We start from the raw sequence: 9,257 nt of genomic DNA, 5'->3' as shown, positions 1-9,257 counted from the left end.
TTCCGTCGCTTGCCCGCGTCAAATTTCCTGTCGCTTTATCAGGCACGACGACCCTGAGGGGGGGAAGATTTCATGGAAACTTAATTTAAGGAACGTGACGGTTTTTAATCCCCAAACCCCCCAACCCCCCCCCCCCTCCCCCCCATAATCAGCACCGTAGGAGGGGGGCCGACTGCCACAGTGATGGCGTCGAAAGGATGGCGGGCTGAGAGAGGATCCTGACTTGCAGTGTTATCGCGGTTTTCTGCTACGCAGTTTCCTCTCTCGTACTTCCCGTGAGCTGAGTCTGCAGGTGAACAGTCCCCAAACAACAGCAACATGACAGGAAGAACAACGACAAGTTGCCAATAAATAAGGCGTTTTTTGAACAATAATTCGACCAGGGATATCGGAAACCATATCAGGCCGATGTAGCGGAAACTAATATCGCTCCCTCGTAATTCGCCTCTCTCTCGCCTCTCACCACTAAACCGATAAAATTGCGACGAATAGCACTCACTCCGAAGTCCCGCCCTCTCTCACACCACTAAACCGATGTTACTGAACAGAGTATTGCTTCCTCCGAAGTCCCGCCCTCTCTCGCGCGTCTAACCACTAAACCAAAGTTACTGAAACTAATACCGCTTCCTCTGAAGTCCCGCCCTCTCAGTTTGCCGATAACGCCCATTTGAACCCCCCCCCCGTTCCACAAACCCCATTGCACAAAGAGAACGCCTGGGAAAAAAGATTTGTTCGGCCGACGAAAAAAAACGAAACAGCTCTCGAATCCCCGCAGGGGGGAGAAAAGAGTATTCTGATCTCCGGCGGAGGACCTGACGTGATCCCTGATTTCCATTTGGAATTCTACGAGGGAAGGCCACCTCCTGCCAGGTGTGCTGGTAGGCTCTGCCCCGGGCCGGGGCTGAAGTGCAGACCCGTATTAACATGGATAACACTCCTAGCGGAATCATGACTTCGATAACCTTCTTTCTTTTAAGGGGCTGCCTTTTCGTTCTGCTTCCAGTGAAGACGCAGGTAAACCTGTTGTTTAACGTATACACAATGCGAGTTCACTCAGTCTCAGTCTAGCAGAACCAATGTTTTTTAATCTTTACCGAGCAAACAAACAGATAAACAAGCGATGCCGAACCAGAACAGGCCGTGTGCCCCTTATCGCGGCCGTCTGGCCTCCATTAGAGTTCAGCACGTTAAGTAAACTAAAGAAGCCGGAGCGCTTTAATCAAGTTCTCCCATCCACTCTCACGACTCGGCCGCCGCCCCCACCCCACCCACACATGGAGGACGGAGAACAGAACAGAGACAGATAGATAGAGCCCTTAATAAGCCCAGTTCATTTGAATTACATTTGGCCGCAATCAACCACAGGGGAGGTTTCTCTTTCTCTCGCACTTTCTCCCTCTCTCTCTCTCTCTCTCTCTCTCTCTCTGTCCTGCTCTCTGTTCTCTTTCTCCTCCTCCCACTCTGTTCTCTCTCTCTCTTTCGGTCTCGATCTCTCTCTCTCTTCCCTCTGTCCTCTAACTCTTGCCTCTCAGAGCTAAATTGCTCGCCGTACATCATCATTTAATTGAGCCAAAGCAGATGCTGCAAATGGAACGGGCATGGGAAGAGGGAGAGGATGGGCATCGAATTAATCTCAATGATTGGTCTTATGGCTGGTAAGAGCTCCCCCCCCCACACTTCACTCCCTCACCCCCACCCCTCGCCCCCCATCCCCCCCACACACACACACACACACACACACACACACACACACACACACACACACATACACACAATGATCTCGGATGGGGTGATGATGCTGTGACCTCATCTCCCCTCCTCCCCCTCCCTTCCTCCCTGCTCCAGCACCCCCCCTAACTGCCTCACCCCCCCCCTCAGACACACAGTGATCTCGGAAGGGGGGATGATGCTGGGACCTCCCCTCCCTCCCTACCTCCCTCCCTCCCTGCTCCACCCCCCCTCCACTGCCTCCACCAGCCCCCCCACCCCCCAGACACATAGGGATCTCAGATGGGGTAACGAGCTTGTGACCTCCCCTCCCTCCCTCACTGCACCCTAACCCGCCCCCCACCCCCCAAAACACACATTGATCTCGGATGGAGTGATAAGTCCGTGACCCCCTGCCCCCCCCTGCCCCCCCCCCCCCCCCCCCAACCCCTTGCTAAGGATGGGGAGCGGGCAGTCAGTCGTCCAGAACTACATCTTCATCGCAATCTTCAGTTCGCTGGCCCCTATCCGAGGTGAGGTCTTGTTTCGATGACATCGACTCTCTCACCGTCCCCCTTCCCACCCCCCAACACTTGTGAATCAACTTGAGTACATGTTGTGGCTCTAATCCTGATTATAACTACCACCCTGAGGTGGAATGCCGCTGAATAATTCATGTTTGGCTAATAGAGTTATTAAATTAAGTTCCCTGTTTCCATACTTGTATAATATGAACGATTACCCTCTATGAATGATTCACCAAGGACAGTTGGGAAATGTAGGCTGGGGCATTAGAGGGGGATACGGGGGGGGGCTGAGAAGCTGGGGTCGTCTGTGGACAAGACGGAGCTTGCCTCCCCTGCAGTGAGCCCGGCTTAGGGAAGATGTATTTGCTGAGCAACGTTCTGGACATTCTGTAGTACTTATCGAATATAGTCTACTGCTTTGCATGAGTGAGATCTCTTAAAAGCCTCACATGAATAATGGCAAAACTGGACGTAACTCCAGGGTAGTAGTGGTTAGGGCGTTTGACTCCCGGTCAAAGGTTTTGGGTTCAATCCCCAATGTGCGCAGGTGACTTGTACGGCCCCCAATCATTCATGACGTGTGCATTAAGTGTAAGTCTATTTCAATCTAAGTGTCTTCTAAACAATGAATAGCAAACAGCAAAGTGTCCAAATTGTATTCTGGCAAAAACAAAACCAGCTAATGAGAAGTGATGCATTTTATGGACATGGAATGCAAGATACTTATTATTCTTAAGGGATGACAGGCAAGGACTGATGCCACAGCTTATAACAAACACATCTCAAAAACCCTCAAGGGCTGAAAGTGAAAATGAAGTATACCATTTCAACACTGTTTTCCTCAAAGACATATTTTTTGGCCGTTTGACTGATAATGTGAAAATCTGAGGATGATGAAGTCGCCAACACACAAACACACGCTGCTCTCCTCTGATGTCATGTTTGTTTATAATGAAACTGTCATTAGACAGACTGACAACAGTTGTGTATCAACTTATCCAATTTAAATGTAATGTGTGAATCCGTCACATATGCCGAACCGACATTTAATGCTCGGCTTGGTACAAAATGGTGGCTCTTCCAGCACAGACCGACACACTAAACCGATTATGCTTGTTTGGTTTTGCATAAAATTATCTAAATCTGTAAGTAATGCGAGGCTCTGCGTCGACTTTTACCGCATTGTTGTTGTTTTTCAAACGTGCGCCGTGTCGAATCCATTAAACAGTGAAAAAGAGTACTCTGTGTTTCTCTTCTTCGTCGTTGTTCGGAATCGGTCCAAAATCGACGTGCTGGTCTGGCTTCACGAACAGCCAACCGATTAATCGGTTGATCGTCGCCGATTAAGGCCTGGTCAATAAAGGGGTCATCTGAGGTCAATAAACCAAGCATGTCAGCGGTAAAGTCTGCGGCCGGCCTGCTCCATAGGGCTGCTGGGGGAACCACGTCAGCACTCCGCCTTGGGTCAATTCTGCCGTTCTACGATAAAGATAGTTTGAACTTTCAACTTTCAACGTGCTCAGTGGTGGGCGCTGTGACTTTAAATCCCAATGGCTTTAACGCAAACAGTGTGCGTTTGAAATGGTAAATGGACGGCATTTATCTCGCGCTTTTCTAACCAGCAGCCATTCAAAACGCTGTACAACACCGCCCAACGTTCTCCTCTTCACGGACACATTCACACACCGACGGCGGAGTCAGCCATACAAGGTCAGAGCGGTTAGGATGAGGTGTTAATCAGGGACACTTCAGCACTCTAGCTACGAGGTGCCGTGGATTTAACTAGAAAACCTTCCGGTTACCAGCCAACCTGCTCTACCACCTGAGCCATAAGCCTTCGAATATCAGGCCTACCCAGATCTGCCCAGGCCTGTCCCTCCTACCATGTTCTCTATCCACTGCTGGGCCGAGTGTGGTACGTTTATTCAATGGAGTAAATAAAAGGGGGGAACATCACAAGTATGAGCGATCTGTTCGGTACGGTGGCAAACTGTGACAAGACTTGAACCGCACAAGCATGCACGCATTCTTCATGCACAGACACACACACACACACACACACACACACACACACACACAAAGAAATACACACAGACACATACACGCTTGAATGGACAGCCCTTGAAATAACATGGAAGGCCTTTCCTATTGCCCTGTCAATGGCCAAATCATCCATCTTCTTTTATTTTTCATATATATGCCGGATGGTCAGTGGTGCGGGCATTCTCATCTCAAAGGTAGACTGTATGCGATCCCCGGTTGCGACAGCCTAACCACGGGATTCCATCAGCAAGACGCCTCACCTCTACCTCTGTTTGATCAAAGCATCTCAACCGAATAGGATTTGATTCGACAATGACTGAACAACACGGCTGCTAATTCCATCCATGTCGTTCCGTCATTTGGATGTGTGTTATGTCACATTCAGAGGAATCACTGAGAATGTGTCACGGTTATGCATTTTTTAATAAAGCCAATTCGTTATGGACGTATAAATGGCCAAGATTGGGTATTTATAGGGGTCCGTGTTTTGACACTATGCCTGCACATGTGCAGTTGCTGTTCCCATCAAGGCATGGCAAAATATAGTGAAAGAGAAAGGTTACGTCTTTCTTACGGATTTGTCTGTTGCAGGAGATGTTTGCGGCTACTGACAATGTGTCCTGGCTGTGGTCATAGCACAGGGCCACCGTGTCATTTGCTAGTTTTGAGTAAGGTCTCTCTTTTCCTCTCTGTTGCCATCTTCTAAATTGGCCTTCCTCAGAATGGCCATGTCGGACACCTCCACCATGCGGTACTCTCTGATTTGAATCATGTCTAGTTCTGTGTTGAAGGCCTGATGATGCAACCTGTGCTGTACTCTCCTTCTTGAAGACCGGCTTTTTCCTGCCTGACCTCCTCCACACAGGCCTTCTTTTTCTTTTGGCCTCTATCGCTATATTCTCTTTCGCATATTTCTTCCTAAGTATGGCCATCTGGGAAACCTTCAGGTGGCAGTCCTCCCCGTCTGATTGGACGCGGGCTTCTCTAAGTCACAAGGCCATCCTGTTCGTCATGTGATCAATCCTCTCCAATATGAACCCTCGCTCCTCCACCTTAAAGATCTTCCTCTCGCTGGCCTTGTTGTCCATCTCTTGATGATACTCAAGTCGCCTCACTGCCAGGCTGCTGTTGAGCTTGATTAAGGGAATCTTAATTAATCAAGGACCAAATATTTTGTTCATTTCTCATTTCTTTATTTTCTTTAATACTATTGTGAGACCTCGACCGGTTTCACAGACATGCTCAAGATTGTAGATTTTAGAAATGAACTGATCCATAAAGACTTGAATGCACCTCCTTGTTCTATAGTTTTAGGTCGATATAATTATTTAAGTTTTGTGAAAGATGTTTTGTTTAATTTAACTTGCATTGACTTTATAGTGGACGTTTATCCCTTCGTTACTTCTTGCCATTGTGACTGTTAGTTTCATAATTATGGTGTGCGTCTCTGAAGGTCATTCTAATCGTTCAGTTGTAAGGAAACCGTGCGCTCCTTTGTTCAACCGTCTTAACTTGTTTGGAATATGACAGTGAAGCATTTTAAAGGTACAAACACACACACATACACACGTAAACAAATGCACACATACATGCATACACAGACAGACACACACATGCACACACACAGGCATTCACACGTTCATATAGACACATACACACACACACACACATACACACATACACATCCCACACACACAAACACAAACGCACACATACACCCCACACACACACAAATACACACAGACACACACACACACATACATGCATAGACTTATCCAAATACACACACACACACACACACACACACACACACACACACACACACAGCTATGAATATCGGCAGACTTAATAGTCATAACAACTATAAACATTGAAAGGCTGTAATCACTGCCATAATCATGGTGCCAAGTTGTCACTCAGCATGCTGATGAGTGACACGGTGAGGCATTGACTATTTCCCCAGAACTACTGGCTGCAGCACTGAATGTGACTACCCATAATTGGGAACTAATGAATGTACACCACCGTGGTATGACTCACACAGCTATAGTAGGAAAGGAATATGTCTGGATAAAAACTCGAACCACAACCTATCCTTGAGAACGTTAAGGATGAGGATGATGAGGAGGAGGAGGATAAGGTTGAGGTTGATGATGATGATGATGATGATGATGATGATGATGATGATGATGATGATGATGATGATGATGATGATGATGATGATGAGGAGGATCAGAAGGAGGAGGAGGAAGCTGATGAGGTTGAGGATGATGATGATGAGGAAGAGGAGGAGGAGGAAGATGAGGATGATGAGGAGGATGATGATGATGATGATGATGATGATGATGATGATGATGATGATACATTGCGTCCTGCGCCAGAGTGTGTCCACAACTTACAGTTGTGGACTCTGAAACTCTAAAGGTTCTTTAGTGTTTCCGTTTTATTTGAATGCTCTAGATTTGGTTGTTACATCACTCCTGGGGCCAGGATGTAAATATGGATCCAAATAAAAGCCTTCCTTGGCCAGTGACTGTCTTTGCGTGGGCAACACGATGAGGAAACAAAAATTCTTAGCAAAGAGTAAAGACAGGTGGAGTGAGAGAGAGAGAGAGAGAGAGAGAGAGAGAGAGAGAGAGAGAGAGAGAGAGAGAGAGAGAGAGAGAGAGAGAGAGGGGGAATCAAGATTCTGTCCCCTAAAACATGCTGAGTAAAGCTACAGCATGCAAAACCAAAGCCTTTAGGTGACACCATTATTATCATTAACAAACCCATACATGAATACATTACCCTTCGTTAATTAACAGACAACGACTACAGCCAGAATAACAATAAAGACAATCCGATCAGATTACGGGTCATGTCCCCTTGATTCAAAACCATTAATTTGAACATTAAGGAACTGAGCTGCAGGGAGACCCAACAATTGGCTGATGGAAAGATATCAACTGTTTATTGCGCCTTTCAAACGCAATAGATTCACACGTCGTCTATCTGTCTGTCTGTCCTACTGGCTGTGTGTCTGCCTGTCTGTCTGTCCACCGGTCGGTCTGTCTGTCTGTCTGTCTGTCTGTCTGATGGTCTGTCTCTCTGGCTGTCCGACTGTCTGACTGTCCGTCTGACGGTTTCTCCATATCCGTGTATCTTTCTGAGATCTATCTATTATGATTACAGGTGGGCTGCCTTGAGGACTCAACCCAGGACCTTCTGGCTCGCTGCGGTTCACAACACAGCCCCCTGCACTCTGAACTCAATCAACATCTCTGTCTAACGGCGAGAGCTATAACAGAAAAGACTCCCGTCACACCACGGGCATCCCCGCCGCGGAGCAGACAGGGCGCGGCGGCGGGGCTGCTGCACCCGGAGTGACACCAAGGCCTCTGGGACGGCTCGTGTTATTATTCTACGCACGCTAAGCTAAGGACTAGCGCGTCGGCTACGGCTGGATCACCCCCTCACTCACTCACTCACTCACTCCCTCACTCAGCTCGTTAGGGTTGCTTTATCTAACGCGCTGTACACACACAGGAGCGCAGAGGCTTACCTCCACCCGCGGCCCCGGTCACATTGTTTGAGCGTAAACAGCAGAACCTCTGCTCTATAAGGGCCGCGCATCGATGAACAACAAGCGGGGAAGCGTGACCGAGGCAGAGATTCACAGCGAAAGAGGCCAGCTATAGATTGTGTTAGGGGCTGGGGAGGGGAGGGAACGGAAATGTATGCAAGGATGTGTTTTTGAAAATGGCTTTTCTAAACAGGGATTTAAAATTCACAGGGCTTGCAATTGCGCTACTGATCCGCTCTGACACTTATGAATTAATAAAGAGACAGCCTTGCATCAGAATATCTCTCTCTCTCTCTCTCCCTCACCTCTCTCGCTCTCCCCCTCTCTCTCTCTTATGCTCGCACGCTCGCTCTCTCTCTCGCTCGATCTCTATTTGTAGCTTGGCCCAGAGAGCGTGCATACATTTGCATCTGCTTGTTTACACTCCACTCCACACCCGCGCACACACACACACACACACAACCTAATGCTCACTCCCACACACAAACACACACGCACTCACACACGGATGACCTGGCTCTGTTTCGGCGCACCAGGTGAGGTCAGGGAGGGTACACGCGTCCGGGCCGGGGACGGGGCAGGATGCGGCGGATGCATAATGGAGGGCGTAGGGGGCTCTGAACCCAACAGAAGGAGACGGGCCCCGGGGTCTTGGCTGCGTGGGCCCCGGAACGCCACACGGAAGGAGCAGGAACGGCGGCGTCGCGACGGCTGTCTGAACACGAGGTGCGTGCCGGTCGCACTTCGCCGTGATTTGCGTTGACAGACCCCGTTGCTCTCATGTGACGACGTGCAGCCGGATGCAAGTCGGGTTTATTTCACTCTTTCTGCCGCACTGCGTGTGTGTGTGTGTGTGTGGCGGGGGGTTGTATGTGTGTTTGTGTTTGTTTGTTTGTTTGTATGTGTGTGTGTGTGTGTGTGTGTGTGTGGTGTGTGTGTGGGGGCGGGTGTGTTTGTGTGTATATGTGTGTTCATCTGTGTGTTTGGGTGTGTGTATGTGTGTGTGTGTGCACGTGAGCGTGTTCCTGTGTGTGCGTGTGCCTAGGTGTAAGTGTGTGTATTTGTGTGTTCATGTGTGTGACCTTGTGTATGCGTGTGTGTTAATGTGTATGCGTGTTTTTGTGTGTTCGTGCGTCTGTTCGTCTGTGTGTGTGCGTGTGTGTGTGTGTTCATGTGTGTGCGTGTGCGTAGGTATAAGTGTGTTTTTGTGTGTGTGTGCGCCCGTGTGTGTGCCTGTGTGTTCATGTGTGTGTGATTGTGTGATTGTGTGTGTGTGTGTGTGTGTGTGTAGTGTGCGTCAGGGTTTTGGTAGAAAGAGGCGGATTAAGGGGTAATGTGACTAAAGCGGACGGTTGCCGCCGGCGACGGAGGCTGTGAGTGGCTGTCTCCTGTGTACTCGACGGTGTACCATGAAC

This window comes from Gadus morhua, chromosome 21 (genome assembly GCF_902167405.1).
Source record: "Gadus morhua chromosome 21, gadMor3.0, whole genome shotgun sequence".
In the NCBI taxonomy this organism is placed as follows: Eukaryota; Metazoa; Chordata; class Actinopteri; order Gadiformes; family Gadidae; genus Gadus; species Gadus morhua.
The sequence above is the reverse complement of the archived record's forward strand: the minus strand, read 5'-3'. Positions refer to the sequence as shown.